Genomic DNA, 23,521 nt, shown 5'->3' on the forward strand with positions numbered 1-23,521 from the left:
TATATTGTTGTGCAAACATACAACACCCCATGAAATAAATTTAAAGTGCATATTTTATATAAAAGTTTGATCTTTTAAGGAAATCACCTTTTTGAATGTGGACTTTTTGTTTTAATATGTGTGAGAGATACCATATTACATAACTGTGAGGCATTGATAGTAGCTAAATCATTTGTGGTATAAAAGGCTTATTATGTACACAATACTTAGTACTGATAATAGAAGTCACATTTATTGAAAAGTACTAATGGATTCACTCATCCTCATCAGGATTATTCATCAGGATTATTCATCAATAATCCAACAGTTAATAACTATTTCCTCCTTTCCAGGGTCCAAAATGTTAATGAACATATGGATGGTTGCACAGGCATTGAGTGGAGGAGATAGCATTTGAACCCTGGCTGGACTGTAGCATGTCTTCTTTCTGGGGAAACTTAGCTTATAAAAACACTTCAAATTAGAAGAAAATATAATAATTCCTTGCAGTATAGAACCAATTTTTTTTTTCTTACTTGAAAAGGAGCTAATTTCCAGAATACCTTTCTAATTTACACAGGGTTTCTTAAATGGTTCCTGAAGAGAAAAGTTTTCATCTTCTGGTATCAGCTCTGCATCCTGGCAGATAAAATAAACTAGTTAGATTTGAGTAAATTAGCCTCGGAGCAGAACCATCCTTAAAGAGTATTAAGATAATGCACAACAATTTTTGCTTAGATGTGATTCTTTGATAACATTAAATTTAATTATCACACACACACACACACACACACACAAAAATGAGTCCAAATCACTTAACTATTTCCACACAAAGCCTTCTTCCAAATTGAGCTAAGAGATAAGAACTTTGTTCTTTTTATTGATGACTTTATGAACACAATGTAAGCCTCATGTGTTCCATTCTTTCAATTACCACTGCCTTTCTTCCTCCCGATTTCTTCCCCAGTGAAAGGAAAATGTAATACAACAATGAACATGTTCAAAATTTAACTGCCTTTACATCCTTTGAACCAAAAGTGATTTGAGGAATAAAGAGTTTTTGACATGCAATTTAAATCTACCCTAGATAAGTGAATTGACTAGGGAGAAATTGTTTTAGGAAAAACCAAGGTCAATGAAAATGGGAAGCACATTAGAAATATTTGAAAGGAACGTTCTCCGTTATTTGTTCTATATAATTGTGATTTGTTAAATGCATTTCTTACTTTTACTTTTTAATGCAAATACATTTTATTTGAAATAAAAAAAAATGCTTCCACAGCTCAAGGGTCACTTGGAAACCAAATTGCTTGACTGTATTACTGAACAAAAACAAAGCTGAAGCACAAACCCTCTTCTTTTTTGACATGTATTTGGAGATAGGTAGGAAGACACTGTTTTTTTTTTTTATTGTTTTGTTTTATTTTTTGCTTTTTTGTTTTAAACTGACCTTCCCTTAAGGCCTGCTCATGGAAGTGTAAACAATATAAATAAATCGACCATTAGTGGTTATCATATCATAATTCTGTCGCCTGTGTAGGCTGAGATCACACATATACCTGCCAATATACCTGGGAAGAATTGCTACATCAGAGCTACATTTGAGTTTTTGGCAGGCAGGCCTGAGAAAGAGTGATCTGGAACAAGTTTTACATCCTACTTAGAACAAACCACTAGTATTCCCTGAAATAACAGGTTACTGTACAAAGATATGGCCTGGAATGTACCCCTTTCACTTTGGTTCATCTTCAGTTTTAGTTTGTAATTTACAGTTATTTGACTTGTTTGCTTATAGCACAATCCCACTACAACGTATTAAAACATGAGATACCTATTATTCCTTCATCATCTGCATTCTTCAAATTTCATACTCTACTATATCCCTAGTATGTCAGTAGTTCTTGGATAATAAAAACATAATAATAATAAAAGGGTAAAACTCTTATGCAAATGCAGCTTGAGGTCTATAACTGTAATGGTACTCGGGAAGGAGACAATGAGGAAAGAGAAGAAAGCAAATGCTTTCATGTACAGGGAATGTGGTTTAAGACCCTGGATTTGAATACAACTTCCCCAGAGAAGTTTGCTATAATGGAATTTCCAGAAAACTTCCTTTGTTCCCATAAATGGACTTGAGAAGCCCAATCTAAACTTTTGAAAACTATAGTTATGAGATGTCTATATTTTTTTGAGAGAGAGAGACATAGAGGGAGGGGTAGAGAGAGAGAGGGTGCATGTGCAAGGGGAGAGGCAGAGGGAGAGGGAGAGAGAGAGAGAGAAAGGTAAGCAGGCTCCTTGCCACCCATCACAGAGCTCCACACAGGGCTCCATCTCACGACCCTCAGGTCATGACCTGAGCTGAAATCAAGAGTCGGTCATTTAACCGACTGTGTGACCAAGATGCCACCTCTCCCACTAGTTATGAGAGGTTATAAATGATGATCAAAGCCATTGGAGGGAGAAGGATGAGTGTGTCTTCTATTCAGCTAGTTTATAGTGTAGCTTCTTTAGTGGTTGGTGTTGAGTAAAAATCACTGACATACCACAAGCACCCTGAAGGACAGGGTAAAAGAGTACTGAGCGTGTTAACTGCCTATATGGTAACAGGGCTTCGAGGCGAGGAAATTTTTTTGACAGTAAAACAACTCAGGATAATACATCTCTCTCTTCATCATTAAATGTAGCAGAATTTTTAAAAAGTGACAAGTAGATATAGTGAAAACAGAAAATTACAAGGCAGAGAACACAAGAGAACCAAGACAGTGCTACCGGATTCCATGAGGCTGGATAGAGTATTCCATGAGGCTAGAAAATCTGTTAACGAAAACCCTGGAAAACTATCGCTCTTGTTTATAAATCACTTGTTCATCATATGACAACATGTTGACTCTTTTTGTCCTACATACGGAAGAATCCTTACATTCATACTTACTTTCTTCACCAGTCTTGTTTCAGTCGATTTGGCCCAAAGCCTTGGATGTGGCATCTGACAGTTTGATAGTTGTCACTGGTCACTCTCTGGTACTCATTTTCTGCATGCTCTCTGATTTTCATCAACTCCTTGGCAGTTTGGACTTCATTCGAAACAGTCACTGAATCCCCTACGTCTTTCTGACTAACCAATTGAACATGCCGGAGAATCTGTCAGGTGCTCCAGCGATCTAGGCTGTAGGTGCTGTGATGGTGAACTTCCATGCTGATGACCAGCAACCATTCCAGAAATCTTTAGACCGAAACTAGTGGCTTTCGAAACAGACGACAATGGTCTGTTGCCCATCTAGAGTTTTAGCATCAAGAGTACAGAAGCCATTGGAGTAATGACCTTTCACAGAGACCCTTAAGTCACGGTCACAGGATTCTCTCTAAGACTTCCTACCTCCATCTATGACCCCGGCTGGGTGGGTGTCTTTTGCTTCTTTTGTAACTGATCAAACTTAAAGAAAATGTTTCTTGGATCTCAAAACCTGCTAGTACTCAGGTCACTGAGTTCTCTAAGTAAGACTTGATCTTCGTATCCTTCTATCTTCTCAGCCATGAACTGGTGCAAATGCATGTGCTGCCCTTTCACTAAGTAGATTGTCATTTTGAAGTAGTAGCCGGACATCCTCGAACACATCATTAAATTCCCCTGGGGATGCATGAGTGAGGATTTCAGCAGCTTTGTGCACCTTCTTTTCCTACAACACCAGATTCTCCAAATTGGTGGGATTGGGCTGCTCTTTAATTTCTTACTTTTAGAATCCTGCTTACTCCTTAAGGATATTAACCTCATTGTATAGTATACGTGTCAATAGTTAAGTTAATTATAGACACTTAACTGAGTATCTATTACTTTCCCCAGAATGGGCTACACTCTGAGGGTAGAGAGATGAGTAAAAGACAGTGTTGGTCATGACTTAATTTACTTAAATTCAAATAAACTTTACGGACAATGATGCCTTAGCAAAAGGCTTCTTGAACATTTACTAAATGCTTGAATACATCAAGAATAAGGGAAAAGTATTCAGTCTAATATTAATGTTTGCAGTGAAGTTTATTTCTTTATTTCAGGAGAGAAGATATATTCCTCAAAAATAATCTTGGTTTTATTTGCTCCAATAGCCTTTATAAAACATCTATTATTATATTTGCATTCAGTTGCTCATCATCCTCATTCTCCTTAACTATAATTTTACCCATTATCCTAAAATCTCTAGAATATATTTCCTGTCTGTATTTGAGCCATTGTGTGTATGTATGTGTAAGAGAGAGAGAAAGAAGTTGACTGATTAATTCTCTATATATGATAATTGTATCCGGAGAAATGGGGAAAACTTATAAAGAGCCCTTGAATAATAAAGTCAACATTTGAAGCAAAGCAAGCCCCAGTTAGAATTCCTTTAGGGAAGATAAACGTCTTCTAAGATACTATTTTCAGACAAAACTGCAATTAAATGGCACCAATATTTCAAAGAATCAGGCATAGCATCTCCTATATTGTAAATGGACTTAAACTCAATCTAAAATCAAAAAAAGTCTTGATGAGGCTAGTTCAAGTTAGGGGAAGGAAGGAAATAGAAAAGTAACACTCTAGTCTTATATTTCATATTTTTATTGTCCTAATCTTCTATATTTAGGATATTTTTATGTCACTTTTTTTTATGTCCCTGAATTCTAATCCAAACTTTATAAAGTATTATCATTTATCTCATAGGATTATGATAAATTGATAAATATCATGTATAGTCTGTTTCAAGAATTAGAATTAATGTTATAACATTTTTTTAAAAATTGAATAAATAAGGAATATTTTTGCAAATAGCAAGTTTGAATTTTTAAAAGGTTTTATTTATTTATATGCGAGAGAAGAGGTAGTGACAAAGAGCATGAGCAGGCAGAAGAGGGAGAAGCAGGCTCCCCACCCAGCAGGGAGCACAACATGGGGTCTGATCCCATGATCATGGGATCATGACACTCAACTGACTGAGCCACCCCGGTGCCCCTTGAATTTTTATGCCCAAGGTTTTAAATATTTAAAGCGATTTATGTCTAACTGCTTTTAAATGTTTTTAATGTTTCTTAATCCTAAAAGTATCCTGTAATTACCTTTAAAATATTATATAACAATATTTTTAAAAATAATGAGATGGAAACATAGCTTCTTTTACTCTTCTTGAAGAATGATTTTTTATATTGTTGTAACTATGAACCATACACACAAAAAGACAAAAATCCCTTTTTAACAATCCCCATTGGCATTTCACATTATTTGGTTTTTAGAAAATTATCATCATAATGAATTCATTTCTAGTCAAAAACATCTGAACAGTGTTTAATGAGGGAAGATGCTCTGTATTTCATGTTGAGTTTATACACAAAGGACATGCTCTGCTCTCACATGGAAAGGAGAATACCATGACAAGATATCCTCGCATATCTTAAATTTCCAAATTCCTGGGACTTCTTGTGGTTTTTGCTTTTACAGACTTTTTTTTTTTTTTTTTGCTTTTATAGATTGATATTTTGAATATTTGGGATGAGTGGTGTGGGAGAAGGACAGAGATTGATGCCTTTAGAGCTAATTTTACATAAAGATGCAAGAAAAGAAATCAAGAGGCATTTGTTCCACTTAAAATATAAAATAAATGAGTGAATGGATGAATAAATAAGAATATGTGCATAATGAATAAATAAATAAACAAATAAAAGAGAACTGTCTTGACATTAACCACACTGGGTGCGTGGTAGACAGTAGTTTTAGGCCGGCCACAGCAGGACACTGATGCGACACCTAAAGTTGGGATCATTCAAACAGAATGTATTTGCAAAAGACTTTTTTTTTTTTTTTTTACAAAGAGTCATGTGATCATGTGATCAATAGGCTGCCACTACTCCCAGGCCCAAGGGAACAAGGTAGGAAAGTCACACAAGGAAGCCCCCTTTGAGTGGAGCTGGATACATGGGTCAAGAATAGAGCCACAAAGAGGCAACCTCAAGTGGTGGTGGGTAGAGACACTCTGCTCTCACTCGGCTTTCTCCCTGGGATCCTCTGCCAGGGAGATCAAGTGACAACTCAACAGATACACAGCAAGGGCGTAGCCCATATAGGTCAGCTTCCTGGGCCAGAGAGCTGGGTTTGCAAACGTGGGGTGTGGATCTGGGACGGCCAACAACAAATACGTAGCTCAGAATACACTAGTATATTTTGAATGGACAGATAAGGGATGGCAAATTCTCATTTGTTGTAGACAGTTTGTTACCAAATATTGGGGAGAAACTAGTCATTTATTTTTCAAGGTAAATAAATGTATTAGATGTTTTATTTCTGTATAGGAAATTATCATGATCAATATTTTAGTGGAATGTTATCACTATTAACATTAAAGCATTTTTAGGATTATAAATAAATTCTGTTTATAAATTAAGGGATATATATCACATATATAGCATATATATCATATATATATCACACATATATATATGATTTTCTTGAGGTTTCTAAGCTAATTTCACATATGTTTCTATTTCTTTTGATGAAACTGCAAGATCCTTTACCCATTGCTTTAAGATAATAACATTAAAATTGCTACACAAGGCAAGGATGTTTGTCATAGCAGTGCTAATTAGAAATAATGTTTTTAAAATTGTTTAAAGATGAGCAATGTGACTTCCAAAATTCAGTGAGGGGACTCCTGAGTGGCTCAGTGCGTTAAGCAATCAAGTCGTGATTCCGGCTCAGGTCATGACCTCAGGGTTGTGAGACTGAGCCCCATGGCCAGCTCCCAGCTCTTCAGGGAGTCTGTTTCTCTGCATCTCTCTCTGCCTCTAACCTCATTCATTCTCTCTCTCTCTCTCTTTCTCAAATAAGTAAATAAATAAATAAATCCTTAAAAATCAATGAGGTATTTTGTACATGTATAAAAATTTGTAGCAATTTGTTTTTCCTGAGTCTGTCAATATTGGTCCAACTTGCCAAAGTGTAGCACACTTTAATATATAGCTAATTATAATCACAACAGAGCTAAAAGTAAACCAATCCAGGAAATAAATGTGCTCTGTAAATTAATGGAAAACGGAAAAATTATTATTGAACAGGTTGCAAAATTCTCAAATTTATGTAATCATGTCTTCAGATAAATAGTATTTGTGAGAGGCAGATACCATTGGATAAATTCAATATGCATGATCAAACACCTATAGATGATTCTGTAAGATACAGGATCTAATTTGAAGTGATAGACTATACAAAATAAGGTTATATTATAAAACAGTTACTAAACTGGTGTATGTCTGGTGTGTGGTATATATACATATTTGGCTTTCTGAAAGCATATTCTGGACGACTTTTAAATGACACAAATATTAAATAAGATGGAAAGTTGCACTGTACTTTTTATCTTTTATTAATAGAGGCAGGAATTTTTTTACATTTCTAAGAGATTCTCAAACCAGGAGAGGACCTTAATTTGAATTATATTCTGTGGAGTGCATTGAAACTTTTCAATGACATTTGTTCCATTTGAAGTCAAGAAAGTAGTTTCTTGGGTAGCATTAATAATACTGGCTGTTCTTCAGCTCCTACCTTACGGGCCAATTCTTTCAATTGTACAAGCAGAAAGATTTTGTTAAGTGTCACTCTAAATTACTCAGGATATTTTACGTTAAATTAGCTCCTGATCCTTTTCAAAGTTTGCTTAGCCTCATGTATTTTACCCATTCTTAAAGTCATCCTCTCTGTTATTGAATATTATACAAGTCATTTAGGGAACAAATTCAGTAATATGTTGGCAAAATATGGAATTCCAGGTTTATTAACTTTTTAATTGAACCAGAGAAGTTTGTAATGAATGAAATCAGAATGGCCGGTATTTTTTATACCCAAAAGAACTGAAAGGTATATTTCTTTAAACTCTGCTACTTTTATCCAACAGTTTGATAACTTGAGTATTAAACAATGAATATTTTTAAATAAATTATTTTAGTGTTATATTTCCCTTAAGTTTTGCTTATACACTTACATATTTCTCTTTATAATCATCTATATCTTGCTCAAATTAAACTAAAAGTAAACTTCTAAGTGTAAAAGCGGTGAATGTACAAAATTCCATTTTAATAGCCCAGTAACAAATTGGTAGAAAATATTATCAAGGATGCAGTTAAAATGTTTGGCTTGATAAAGAAACAAATACAGAAACATTCACAGTTCTCTGAATAGTTTGATTCAATTTTCATCTTTACATAGGAGAATGGAAATGTTTAATAACAATTGCTTATTACCACACCATGACTGCTGGATTTATTACATGTGCTTTCACCTAAGGCCAATCAAGTTTGCTGGAAACTTCTATATCAGCAGCATCGTATAAACCTCTGCTCTCTGAGCTTAGACACTAAGCCATTTAAGATTTTTCGTAGTGGCAGGCTGCACTGGCAGTTCGTACTCCTCAATGCTTGCTTTTATCCAATTCTGTTACCATTGCTAACGCTATTCTTCTTTGGTTCCACTTGTGATTGCACCGTATTCCTTTAAAAAATCGTTTGTGGACTCTACAGATTGCAATTTTGAAGTGTCTTTGAGATTATGTTCCTAGAGAGTCCTGGGATCCATTTCCTTTAAAGGACAGAATTTTAAGTGTGACTGACATATGAGACCAAGAATTAAGTAAATGAAAGCCTGCAGGAAGCAGTCCAGGCAGGAGGCCTTGCGCTGTAATGGAGGGAGATCAACCAAAAGGAAAGCATGATGCTGGAGGGTGGGAAAGAGGAGGCTGAAGGGGTCTGAGAGGGTAGAGAACGTACTACATTAAACAGCTCTGTCTTTATAAGCAGGAAATTACGAAGCCCTGGAGGAGTTTCCAGCAGGAAGGTGACATGGTCAGGTTTGCATCTTAAAGTATCACTGATTAGATTATGCAGATTAGATTACTGGGAACAACAACAAAAATGCCTATAAATTGAACAAAAATGATAGATTATTTAAAAAATGATAGATTATTACAAAAAAAAACCATAAACACAGTTTGGGAATCTAGACAAATAAATTATTTCTCGGTTTCTAGTGCTTAAACTAGATAATCAATTAAAAAATACTATACATTTTCCTCACTAAGAGGAATGGGGTTATATATACAGACCTAGTTTAAGAATATTTTCATTCATTCTGGATAGCTTGAATTGAGAGAAAATAGTAATTTGTTTAAGGAGATCAATTTAGGTAGTGGTGGCTAAAACTTTGGGGGACAGACCTGAAATGGAGAATTTTGACTAAGAACATGATTCAATGTGCAAAAGTAATTTATGATGTGGAGAAATTAAATTCAATACATTGGAAAGTCTAAATCCAAATATAGGCTATGGGAAAACCATTTTAAAGTAGTAAAGAAAAACAATCCATTTTTGAAAAAAAATAGTTTTTGTAGGGAATATTTAAAAAAATATTGCACAAGATAAAAAAGTGTAATGAGCTCCCATGGATCCACCACTCTGCTTTTATAATATTTAACCCATGGCCAGTATTATTGTATCTACACACCACTTACTCCCGGGTAAATCTGAGGCAAATGGTAACAGCATATTAATTTATGTATGAATATTTCAGTGTGCCTGTAAATGGCAAGAATCCCTCTTTTCTAACATAGGTAGCATCAGAAACTTACTCTCCCCCAAATCCCCAGGATCCCCTTGATCTAATATTACATGTCCAATCATGTTCATGTTGTTTCTCTAATTAAAACATAAATATTCCTTTTCTTGGCTAGTCTCCATCTTAGTTTGAATTGGAACCCCAAAACTTCCATACTCTAGTCTAGATGCTTCCAGGAACTTTTACTTTTACTTCAAGTCTAACTATTTTACTTGAATATGTCTTCATGCTGGAAACACTAGTGTAAGAAACGCATAGTGCTCTGTCATTATTTAGTTTCACATCTTTTTATTTGTTGTTGATTCCAGGAATTTTCTTGGATTATACTTTTTAGTATTTGTTCTATTCCATTTATTTCGTTTTCTTCTTCAGAGAGGTATATTATGTGTATTTGGTTTTATCTTCATTCTAATTCCTTTTTTTTAAAGTAGGCTCCATGCCCAATGCAGAATTTGAACTCACAACCCTAAGATCAAGACCCGTGGTCAAGAGTGGGATGCTCTACCAACTTAGCCACCCAGGTGTCTCTCTTCTAATTTTTACCTAAGTTCATTTACTTCTGTTTTCATGTTTTTATATTCTCTGATCACTGCTCTTGTATACCTCTGATCTATGTTGTTGGCTCATAACTTCTGTCATTTCCTTTATTTCTCTTCATTCATTTCAAAATATGAGGCTGTATTTTTCACTTGCTTTGTTAACATGAATTTCTAATGCACCTTTTTCATTTGTAAGAGGCTAATCTCTTCCTCCTTTTTCTTTTTTTCTGTAGCTTTTAAAGGACAAAGCCATAATCTTTTTTCACTGCTCTGGGATGCATGAGATGAATTTCAAGTACTTCTAAGAAAGTACTTCTAAGAAAGGAATGGACCAATATCACTTTTCTAGGGCCACCACCCTCAGGTTCCCTGTCTTCTCCTCTCCTGTGGATTAAAACAGTAGGATTCACCTTCTGGAGGTATTAACCATCTCATCTGAATTATCCTAATTCTGTGCTCACTATGTGGTCCAGTTGGGGATATTCTCCTCCTTAGCTTGACTTGGGAGAGCTCTGGGGTTCCTTAGTTTCTAGGGTTCATGTGCATAAATACCTCCACTACTTGAGCACTAGCGACTTTCCTTTATCTCACTGCATTCATTGGGAATTGGAAGCGTCAAGTGCTATCAACCTCCACAACCACCAGTTTCAGGTGCTGTGTTAGGATTGCTCCCTGAGTCTTACAGTTTGTACATGATGATGATGCTCAGTGCTCAGCCATTAAGAGCTATCCCATGATTTTCTTCCATGTGACTTTTTTATAACAATTGTTCTTGTAGCTATTGGTGTTTATCTCAAACTATTTACGTTTGGGGGCCAATGGGAATGAAAATATGTCAGCCACTTTGGGTGTAGGATTTGTCTTACCTATTGTCCAACTTGATTCTGCTTTTTTTTAAATAATGAAATTCTTTTTTTTTAAGATTTTACTTATTTACTCATGACACACACACACACACACACACAGAGAGAGAGAGAGAGAGAGAGAGAGAGAGAGGCAGAGGGAGAAGCAGGCTCCCTGTGGGGAGCCCAATGCAGGACTCAATCCCAGGACTCCAAGATCACAACCAGAGCCAAAGGCAGAAGCTCAACTATGAACCACCCAGGTGCCCCTCCACTGTATTTCTAAGGAAAAACAAAATCTGTACAAAACACTATATAAAGAATGATCTCATTTTAATAATAACAAAAATATGGATGAATATAAAGATGAGTGTTTGCCAAAATAGTAAATAGCAATAATCTCTGAATGATGGGATTAGAATTTTTAAGACTTTTATCACATTTATGGGGATCCCTGGGTGGCCCAGTGGTTTTAGCACCTGCCTTTGGCCCAGGGTGAGATCCTGGAGTCCCAGGATTGAGTCCCACATCGGGCTCCCTGCATGGAGCCTGCTTCTCCCTCTGCCTGTGTCTCTGCCTCTCTCTCTCTCTCTCTCTCTCTCTCTCTGTGGCTCTCATGAATAAATAAAATAAAATTTAAAAAAAAGACTTTTATCATAATTTTATAGTATTTTGTTACATTTTGTTTAGTTTTTTTACAATGAGCAAGCATCACATTTATTTATTTATTTTTATTTATTAATGAGAGACACAGAGAGAGAAAGAGGCAGAGACACAGGCAGAGGGAGAAGCAGACTCCCACAGGGAGCCTGATGCGGGACTCAATCCCAGGACCTAGGGATCACAACCACAGCCGAAGGCAGACGCTCAACCACCCAGGACTCCCAAGCATCACATTTAAATTAAAATTGGGCTCTTTCTATTTTTACAGATAGACTAGGAAACATTGGAAAATCAGTGAAAAATCTTTTTGCATGTCTAACAAACTATGTAGGATTAATTTATGACCAAGATACTACAGATAGTTCAAGATAAATAAGAATCACGAAAAAAAAAAAAAGAAGTAGAAGAGTGGATTATTACTCTATGGATACATTTGGGTCCCATTGTAAGTAAGAAGGAGAAGGAGGGACACCAGGGTGGCTCAGTGGTTGAGCATCTGCCTTTGGCTCAGGGCGTGACCCTGGGGTCCAGGGATCAAGTGCCACACTGGAGTTTCTGCGTGGAGCCTGCTTTTCCCTCTGCCTGTGTCTCTGCCTCTCTGTGTCTCTCATGAATAAATAAATAAAAGTATTAAATAAAACAAGGAGAAAGAAGAAGAGGAAAAGGAGGGGGAAATAAGGCAACGTAAGTCACCTGTTCAAGCTCTAGTCCTACTACCACACACACACCTGAGTCTGCACTAAATATTATGATCCTACAATCCAACTATCTTGCTGCCTCCTGCTGTTCCTGATAAAGTTAAATGTTAAATTAAGTTTTTATTTTGGGTGATGTTACTGTTACTTTTTCTTCCAGTTAAGATTTGTGTCACAGGCTAGTCATCATTGAAGGGCCCATTGATCCTGTTAGGCTTGAATGTGCATTCCTTTCCGACTGGTTTTTCAGTGTTGCCAAGAGGGGCTACTGGCTCCCCAAGCCCTTCCTGGGCTTACAGCTAAACTCTATTTCTCATCCACACTGACATCCTTACAGGACTTTTAACTATTTCTCATGATTGGGGTGGGAGTAGAAAATGTCACTACCATTCTGGGGCACTTTAAGAGAGAGTGTGTCTTCATCTCTCCCACACACTCCCCAACCCCCTCCTGCTCTCTTCTCAGCCACTAGAGGATGCAGATGCAGGACTGATCTCAAAGTTTTCTGATAAACATAGAAGAGTCACAGCATAACATGAGATCCTGGATGACTCCATGAAGCGAATCCTACCTGCCAACTTCCCGGGACTCTGCTAGGTTAGAGCAACCACGTAAGCCACTGAGTTTTGGGGATTTATCTGCTAAACAGTTAGGAATGGTTATTTTGAAAATCGTTTTCAGATACCTGGTTGCATTTTTCTTATGTTTAATAAAAAATAATTCCTTTAGCAGCATAAGATGCGAATCAACCATTGCTTTCTGTTTCTCATTGGCTGAGCTAATTATTTCACCTTAATAAGGCTTGCTTCCAAGGAGTGCATTCTTTAAAGAAAACGGAAAGAATCTATGTTTAGTTTCCATAACATTTTCATGGATTCAATAATTTTCTCGAAGTTACTTTTCTTACTCTCCCATAGGGTTACAATCCAACTGTGAATTTTCACCTTTCAGTCTTTCAGTAAGTTCTGGACAAATTCTTCACCTCTAACTAATTGGAATGAGGGTAAAATACTGAGTTAAGGGTGTTGGAAGATATTTACATATAGTCTATGCTTTACATAAATTTAGAAGGTAGATGTGGCCTATCTTGCTTCACGTGGTTATTTTAATTCAGAGATTAAAATGGTGATTTGAAAAGTCCTTTAGTTGAGAAAAACCCTAAATCTGCCAGCTAAAAATTACTCTGTCATATTTTTTTGGAAACGAATTAATTTTTCAGCCTAAGAGGTTCTGGCAAGTTAATTTTCAAAGTGTTTGCAGTGTCCTGAGAAAATATCAATTTATATTAAAAACCAACAGAAATACTGTATTTTCTCTGCTACCATAATAAGAAGCACTCCAAGTAATTCCTTTTAAAATAAGCCTATTTTGGTATTGCACTTTTTGAATTTTTGGCTTCTCTCCATTTCTTATTTTAATAAATAAGGACACTTGGAAATTAAAAAAAAACTTATGATGGATATGATTAGACTTGTGAGAAGCATCAAATAATTTAACATGAGTTTGTTCTGCTCTGAAGTTTTATTTGCTTAAAAGTATTAAAAATACACTCATATCAGTTTCAGAATTCTGTTAATATCAAGATAATTTTCCTACAGAGGACAGTACTGGTGGAAATACACTGGCCATTTTAACTACTCAAAGAAAAAAAATATATGGCACATCTGCTATGATCAAGGCACCGTTAGCACAGGATCCCAACAGACTGCTGGGAAAGGGAGGAGAACCAGGCATTTGTGTTTGTATTTGAGCTCATTACCCAACTGGGTTCTTATATAAATTCAATTTCAAACAAATTGTTAACTTGAAAATATGAGCACCTAACATCCCATGTAGAAAACTATCAATTTCTATAGCTAGTTTTTCTTTTTCTTCTCACCAGTTATGAGGATTAATTTTATATTTCATCTTGACTGAGCTATGAGGTGCCCAGATATTTCACCTAACATTTCCCTAGGTATGTCTGTGAGTGCGTTTTTTTTGGGATGAGATTAGCATTTGAATCTGTAGACATTTGAATGGTAGTAAAGTAGGTTGGCTTCCCCCATATCTGTGGCTTTCATCCAGTCAATTGAAGCTTGAACAGAAAAATTGGCTGACTTCTCCTAAAGAGAGGGGAACTCCTTCTGCCTGCTAAACTGTGACATTGCTTATTTGTTGTTTTCCCATTTTTAAGACTATTTCATTTTTTAACAGCAGTCTTAGTTTCAAAGCAAAATTGAGCAAGTTGAGAGATTTCTTATATACCGCTGTCCCTCCCTTCACATCCACAGTTCCCCACATTGTCGGTATCTTCAACCAAATGGTCCATTTGTTACAATTGATGAACGTACATTAACACATCATAATCACCCAAAGGTTATAATTTGGATTACAAGTCACTCTTGGTGTTGCACATTCTGTGTGTTTGGACAAATGTATAATGATATGTACCCATCACTATGGAGTACCCATCACTATGGAGTAGTCTCACTGTTGTAAAAATCCAATATACTCCACCTAACTATCCCCACTTCCCTGCTTACAACCCCTGGCAACCACTGACCTATTTACTGCCACCATAATTTTGCCTTATTTAGGACATCATATAGTTGGAATCATGCAGAATATCACATTTTACTTTGACCTTTTTTCACTTAGTAATATGCATTTAAGTTTCCTCCATGTCTTTTCATGGCTTGATAGTTCTATTTTAGTATGCATGAAGAATTATAGGTCTTTTGGTTCTTCAAATACACTTTAGAATCAATTTGTTGATATCCACACAAAAGCTTACTGGGATTTGGAGCAGGATTGCATTTAATTTATAAAGTAAGTTGATGGGCACCTGGGTGGCTCAGTGATTGAGCATCTGCCTTCAGCTCAGTTCATGATCCTGGGGTCTTGGGACCAAGCCCCGTACCGGGTTCTCCACAAGGAGCCTGCTTCTCCCTCTGCCTATATCTCTGTCTCTCTCGAATAAATAAATAAAATCTTTAAAAAATGTATAAAGTTTAGAAGAACTGACATCTCGACAATATTAAGTATTCCTATCTATGAACATGAAACACCTATTTAGTTATTCTTTAGTCAGTTCAGCAGAGTTTTGAAGTTTTCCTCACATAGATCTTGCACATATTTTCTTAGATTCATACCTAAACATTTTATTTTTAGGAGATGTCAATATAAATAATACTGTGGGATTTGTTTGTTTTGTTAATTCAATTTCTAATACACCTGGTTTCTGGTGGTATATGGGGAAGCAATTGACTTTTTAAAAAATATTTTGTTTATTTATTGATGAGAGACACAGAAAGAGAGGTAAAGACATAGATAGCAGGTGAATCAGGCTCCCTGTGGGGAACCCGATGCGGGACTTGATCACAGGACCCTGGGATCACAATCTGAGTCAAAGGCAGACGCTGAACCACTGAGCCACCCAGGTGCCCCAGCAATTGACGTTTAAATATTAACCTTTTATCCTGTCCCTTTCTATAACTGCATGTTAGTTTTAGGGTTTTTTTTTTTTGTTGTTTATTTGTTTGGTCAATTCTTTTGGATTTTCTACGTGGATGATTATGTCATCTGTGGACAAAGATGGAATCATTTCTTCCTCTCAATCTATATGCTTTTATTTCCTTTTCTTGTCTTATTGCATTATCTCAAGCTTCCAGTACAATGTTAAAAGGAATGGTGAGAGGAGACATATCTGTTTCTCATCAACCAGAATATTAGCCGTAGGGTTTCTGTAGATATTCTTTATCAAGTGGAGGTAGTTCCCTTTTATTTCTAGTTAATTGAGAGTTTTCATCACGAATGGGTGTTATATTTTCTCAAATACTTTTTTTTTGGCATTTATTATATGACCATGTGATTATTCTCTTTTAAACTGTTGATGCAATGGATAATATTAATTGATTTTCAAATGTTGAACCAGCCTGGGATAAATCCCACTTATTCATGGTGCATAATTCTTTTCATACATCGCCAAATATGAATTGTTAATATTTTGTTGAGAATTTCTGCATGTATATTAATTAGAGATAGTGACTTTCATTTTCTTTTCTTGTAGTGTTTTTGAATTTAGTACTAGGGTAATACTGGTCCCTTAAAAGGAGTTAAAAAAGGTATTTCCTCTGTTTCTCTGTTTTGTTTTTGTTTTTTTAAATTTCATTTGTTCATTCATGAGAGACACAGGCAGAGATGCAGAGACACAGGCAGAGGGAGAAGCAGACTCCTCACAGGGAGCCTCATGTGGGACTTCATCCCCAGACCCGGGGTCACAAGCTGAGATGAAAGCAGATGCTCAGCCGCTGAACCACCCAGGCCTTCCTTTCCTCTGTTTCTACTTCTAAAAGAGATTGTAGATATCTGGCATAATTTATTCCTTAAATATTTGGTAAAATTCACCAGTAAATCCTCTGGATTTGGCACTTTCTGTCTTGCAAGGTTATTAATTATTGACTCAATTTATTTAATAGATATAGATCTATTTAGATTGCTTATTTTTTCTTGTGTGAATTTGGCAGCTGCATCTTTCAAGGAATTGGTTGTTTTCATCTAGGTTATGAAATTTGGCAACAGATAGTTTAATTTGTGTTTGTCAGATAAGTTTCTCTCCTTTGCTTTTAGTGATAGTTTTGCAGCCTACAAAATTCTATGTTGGTGGAGGTTTTTTTCTTTCTTTTCTGTTCTTTTCTTTTCTTTTCTTTTCTTTTTTTTCTTTTCTTTTCTTTTCTTTTTTTTCTTTTCTTTTCTTTTCTTTTCTTTTCTTTTCTTTTCTTTTCTTCTTTTCTTTTTTTCTCTCAGCACTTTAAATACTTCACTCACTATTTACTTGCATGGTTTCTGGGGGGAAATCAGATCTAATTCCCATCTTTGTTCCTCTCTAGGTAAAGTGGTTCCCCAACCCCGCTTTGGCTTTTTTCCAAAATTTTTCATTATCTTTTATTTTCTACAGTTTGAAAATAATATGCCTACGTGCAATTTTTTGAGATTTACTTTGATTGGTATTCTCTGAGTTCCCTGAATCTATAGTTTGGTGTCTGACATAAATCTGGGGAAACTTTTACTCATTATTGTTTCAAATGTTTCTCTGTCCCTTTCCCTCTTGTCCTTATGGTTGGAAGGAAACATTGCTTGTATGCAGCACCTTTTGCAGTGGTCCCACAGTCTTTGGACATTCTGTGGGTTTCTCTTCAGTCTTTATTCCCCTTGCTTTTTGATTTTTGAGGTCCAGTTCTGTCCTCTTGCTCAGAGATGCTTTCTCAGCCATATACAGTCTACAAATAAGCCTATCAGGAGGATTCTTCATTGATGTTACATTGTTTTTAATGTCTAGCATTTATTTTTGGTCATTTCTTTGGATTTCTGTGTCTCTGCAGACATTCCATCCATCTGCGCCTTTGCTTTATCCATTAGAGCCCTTAGGATATTAATCATAGCTGTTTTAAATTTTTGCTGTGATAATTCCAACATCCCTATTTTGTGGTTCTCATCCTTAACCTGAGTCTTCAATTTATTTTTCTTTTAAGATTTTATTTATTTATTCATTAGAGACACAGAGAGAGAGAGAGAGGCAGAGACGCAGGCAGAGGGGGAAGCAGGCCCCATGCAGGGAGCCCGATGTGGGACTCGATCCCCAGACTCCAGGAACACACCCTGGGCTAAAGGCAGCGCTAAACTGCTGAGCCACCTGGGCTGCCCCTTCAATTTATTTTTAGTTTTAGTTTTTGCCTTTTGGAATTTCCTGTTATTTTTTTCTAGATTACATGGCATGATGTACCTGTTAAAATGTTCTGCTTGTGAATAATAGGCCTTTAGTAAAAGGGTACTGAAGTTTGAGGAAAGTTTTCCATAGTCCTATGATTAAGTCTCAATTTTTAAGTTAAAATTTGTGTCTGCATTGCAAAATTCACGAATACTTTTTACTTTTAAAAAATATTTTATTTATTTATTCATTAGATACACAGTGAGGATGGTAGGGACATAGGCAGAGGGAGAAGCAGGCTCCCTGCAAGGAACATATGGGTGGGACTCGATCCCAGGACCCCCGGATCACAACCTGACCTAAAGGTAGGTACTCAACCACTGAGCCACCCAGGTGCCTCTGTTGTTGTTGTTGTTGTTGTTGTTGTTGTTGTTGTTTCTCTCCCCTTAGGTGGGACAGGGTGTTGGGTATTGTCTTCCCCAGGTCAGTTAGTTTCTCCAGCAAATTAAGCCCTTGTTATTTGTTTCACACTTGTTTTTTTTTAACAATTTATTTATTTACTCATGAGAGACACAGAGAGAGGCAGAGACATAGGCAGTGGGAGAAGCAGGCTCCATGCAGGAAGCCTGATGTGGGGACTCGATCCCAGGACCCCAGGATCACACCTTGAGCCAAAGGCAGATGCTCAACTGCTAAGCCACCCAGGCATCCCTGTTTCAAAATTTTATTTAAATTCTACTTAGCTAACACATAGTATTGATTCCAGGAGTACAATTTAATGCTTCATCACTTACATATAGCAGTCAGTGCTCATCACAACCAGTGCTCTCCTTAATATCCATTTAGCCCATCCTCCATCCTCAGTTTGTTCTCTATAGTTCAGAGTCTCATGGTTTGTGTCCCTCTCTTTCCCCCCTTTCCCTAAGTTCATCTGCTTTGTTTCTTAAATTCCACATATGAGTTAAGTCATATGGTATTTACTTTCTCTGAATTGTTCTGCTTAGCATAGCATAATACACACTAGTCCCATCCACATTATTGGAAATGGCAAGATTTCATTTTTATCTGTGGCTAAGAATATATGTATATATATACATATATATATATATATATATATATATATACACATATAAACTTCTTCTTTATATATATATAAAGTTTTATATATAAAACTTCTTTATCCATTCCATAATCAATGGCCATTTGGGCTCTTCTATAATTTGGCTCTTGTTGATAATGCTGCTGTAATCCAGGTGTCCCTTTGAACCAGTGTTTTTGTATCTTTTGGGTAAATACCTAGCACTGCAATTGCTGGATCATAGGTTAGTTCTATTTTTTACTTATTGAGGAACCTCCATACAATTTTCCAGAGGTTTCTATCAGTTTACATTCCCACCAGCTGAGTAAGAGGGCTTCCCTCTGTTGTCTCCTGTTTTGTTCATTTTAGGCATTCTGACAGATGTGAAGTGGTATCTCATTGTAGTTTGTATTTGCATTCCCTTTTTTTTATTTTTTTTTATTTTTTTTTTAATTTTATTTATATATGATAGGCACACAGTGAGAGAGAGAGAAGCAGAGACATAGGCAGAGGGAGAAGCAGGCTCCATGCACTGGGAGCCCGATGTGGGATTCGATCCTGGGTCTCCAGGATCGCGCCCCGGGCCAAAGGCAGACGCCAAACCGCTGCGCAACCCAGGGATCCCTGTATTTGCATTCCCTTGATGATGAGTGATGTTGAGCATTTTTCCATGGGTCTGTTAGCCATCTCTATGTCTTCTTTGGAAAAATATTTATTCATGTCTTCTGCCCATTTCTTAACTGGTTTACTTTGGGCCAGGGGGCAGGGGGTGGGGCAGTGTTGAGTGTGGTAAGTTCTTTATAGATTTTGGGTAGTATAAACATTTTCACAATATTTGTTCTTCCAATCCATGAACATGGAATGTTTTTCCATTTCTTTACATTATCTTCCATTTCTTTCCTAAGTATTCTGTAGTTTTCAAGGCTTTCACCTCTTTGGTTAGATTTATTCCTTATGGTTTTGGATGCAATTCTACACTGGATCAATTCCTTGATCTTTCTGGTTGGTACTTCAATATTGAAGTATAGAAATGTCATAGATTCTTGTATGTTGATTCTGTATCCTGTGAGTTTACTGAAATTGTATCAGTTCTAGCAATTTCTTGGTGGAGTCTTTTGGGTTTTCAGCACAGAGTGTCAGTTCCCTGGGAATAGTGAAGTTTGGCTTCTTCCTTCCTGATTTGGATGTTTTTATTTCTTTTTTTTGTCTGATTACCAAGGTCAGGACTTCCAGTACTATGTTAAATAACAAAGTTGAGCATGGACATCCCAGTCTTGTTCCTGTGGAAGAGCTCTCAGGTTTTCACCATTGAGGGTATTAGCTGTGGTCTTTCACAGAAGCAGGGCCTTGTTAATTAGTTTTCCCTGAGGGCAGGCCTTGTTAAGAAGCCCTGAGTGCTCTGGCATATTTCAGAACTGTTGTTTCTTTTGCACTCCCCCTGCTGGAAGCATGAGAGAATTTTTTTTTTCTCCAATGCTGTGAACGTTGTAAATTTAACAACACCATGTGGGCTCCTGTATGAGTGGGTTCTCCTGACATTTTTAACTCTCAAACTTATTTTCATTGAGCCTCCAGCAATGTGTAAATTTTTTACTACACTGGCACTGGTCTTCGTGGCATTTTCCATATGTGAGTCTCTGCTGAAGGAAACTGTGACTCCCTGTATTCACTTGTCTGTCTCTAATTCTGGGAGCAGTGACCTACCTTAAGTCCTCTCCTTTCTTACAGATCCAAGAAGAGTTGATTTTCTTTCAGTTTTTTTTTTTTTTTTTTTACTTGTTCTTAGGATGGAGTGGCAAGTTCTAAGCTCCTTACATAAAGACACCAGAGGTCTGGAATGATTTTTCCCTCCTTCAGAGTCAACGTGAAATGTCAGCTCTTCTTGGGACATAAGCCTGTGGACTTCCAGGCTGGAACTTATACTCCCAGTTTTCCTGGCTGTCAGTTTGGACTTAGGCTGGAACTAGACCATCTTTCTCCCTTGAGTCTCAAGCTTACACACTGCAAACTTTGGGATTTCTTAGCCTCCATTATTACATGACCTAATCCTTTATAATAAATCTCTTTGGAGCTATATCTCCAAAGATTATATCTATATCTATATCCATCTATGTCTATATCTATCTATATCTATATCTATCTATATCTATATCTATATCTATATCCATCTATCTATATCTATATCTATATCCGTATCTATATATAACCATCTATATCTATCTATATGTCCCATTGTTTCTGTTTCTTTGGAAAACCCTAATACAACAGTCTTTTTTTTTTAATTTTTTTTTCTAATACTACAGTCTTTCCCACTTTCCTTTCCTCTGATAGTTAATTGAAGATAAATGAACTCTTCCATTTCTTCCTTCTAAGTTCTAATTAAGAAAAAAAAATCCTGAAATACCTGTAGCAGGTGTTAGAACAAAGCTTTCTTCAATACTTAGTGCAAATAGAGTCTCTCTCTATGTCTCTCTTGTTCTAAAGAAATGTGTCTCACTTTCTCACACACCAGGTGGCAAAAGAGTGAATGGAAAATATGTAAGAACAGGAAAGGTGCGCAGACAATAATAGTAATGCCTTCCCCTGCATTGTAATTTCCCAAAGCATTCCCACATAGACTTGAGTGACTCAAGATAACTAGAAGGTGGGGAGAGTAAATATTTTCATTCTTTACAGATGAGAAAATGGAAGCATTGCAGAGAAAAAGTCAATGGAAGAACTAAAATTTTCATCCTGGATCTTCTGACAATAAATCAGTGTTCTCACAATTGAATGACTCTGCTTATAGACAGAGCTGCGTTAATTATATCATTTGAGGGGGAGTTGACAGTCATTCAAAAGAGAAAGCACAAATAAGACTAGTGGATTTCCATCTGAAAAGGCAAGAGTATGATTTAAATTTAGAGAAACCAATAGCTACGTAAAACAGTGTATAGCGAGGTGAGTTGTAGGTCATTACAAAGTACTCACGTATGTTCTAAATAAAAGAAAGGGAGTTTAAACAAGTATATTAATGAAAAAATATTAAAAATAGTAAAAAATAACAAACACATATTAAATCTGAAGACTCTTCCAGGAATTTTTGATAGTTTTAAAAATGATTTAGAAATGAAAAGTTAGGGGCACCTGGATGGCTCAGTCGGTTCAGCACCTGTCTTTGGCTCAGGTCATGATCCCAGGGTCCTGGGATCAAGCCCAGCTTCAGGTTTCCTGCTCAGTAGGGGGGTCTGCTTCTCCCTCTTCCCCTCCCCCTGCTCCTGTGTGCTTGCTCTTTCTCTCTCTCTGTCTCTCTTTTAAGATTTTATTCATTTATTCATAAGAGACACAGAGAAAGAGGCAGACACAGGCAGAGGGAGAAGTAGGCTCCCTGTGGGGAGCTCCATGCAGAACTCGATCCCAGGACTCCAGGATTGTGACCTGAGGCGAAGGTAGACGTTCAACCACTGAGCCACACAGGTATCTCTCTCTCTTTCTCTCTCTCTCAAGTAAATTAAAATATTTTTTAAAGAATATGCCATACCAGAGCCACTGAATTCTACTTCTGAACCCCCCAATAATATGGTATACCAAAAACCAAGAAGTATCCCTAAAATGAAGGGAAAACAAACCAGTAAAACTTTTTATGTATGTATTTGAGAGAGAGAGAGAGAGAGAGAGAATGCATGTATCCACATGTGAGGTGGGAGAAAGCAGGGGGAGGAGAGAAATCTTCAAGCTGATTCCTGATTAGCAAGGAGCCTGAAATGGTGCTTGATCCCAGGACCCTGAGATCATGACCTGAGCTGAAATTAAGAGGCAGTCACTTAATCAGCTGAGCCCTACAGGCAACCCGCAGCAAAACTTCTGGAGAAGTCTGGAACTATTAAACAAGTTGAAAAGGACTTAGTTTCTTTTTTCACTTATTATAAACATAGTGTTTAGAGCTTAACAGATAATCAGGAATTAACTAAATTATGTGCTACCATCACCAGGTGTCTTAGATTTTATTCTCCAGACCTCGAGATATGGAATTATATAAAAGTTTAATTCATTAAGAAGAATTCCCATGGATGTAACATTGGTCAAGTTGATGAAAAGTAGGATTAGGGGGATCCCTGGGTGGTGCAGCAGTTTAGCGCCTGCCTTTGGCCCAGGGCGCGATCCTGGAGACCTGGGATCGAATCCCACATCGGGCTCCCGGTGCATGGAGCCTGCTTCTCCCTCTGCCTGTGTCTCTGCCTCTCTCTCTCTCTCTCTCTCTCTCTCTCTCTGTGACTATCATAAATAAATAAAAATTAAAAAAAAAAAAAGAAAGAAAAGTAGGATTAGGGAGCAAAGAAACCAAGGAAGTCTAGCGAGGTCAACAAGGTAAGCTTGGTTCATTTTGATAGAGGAGATTTGGAGAAAACTTTAGTCATATTTCAACATTCTTTAA

At 36.8% G+C, this 23,521-nt stretch overlaps 1 protein-coding gene and 1 pseudogene across 1 annotated transcript in view; both read right to left on the reverse strand.

Moving 5' to 3' along the window:
• Window positions 1-23,521, reverse strand: part of CDH18 (cadherin 18) — a 947,353-nt gene that overhangs the window by 605,702 nt on the left and 318,130 nt on the right. The window lies entirely within an intron of this gene.
• On the reverse strand, window positions 2,917-17,594 carry LOC121486530 (annotated as a pseudogene).

Source organism: Vulpes lagopus, chromosome 3 (genome assembly GCF_018345385.1).
Source record: "Vulpes lagopus strain Blue_001 chromosome 3, ASM1834538v1, whole genome shotgun sequence".
Taxonomy (NCBI): domain Eukaryota; kingdom Metazoa; phylum Chordata; class Mammalia; order Carnivora; family Canidae; genus Vulpes; species Vulpes lagopus.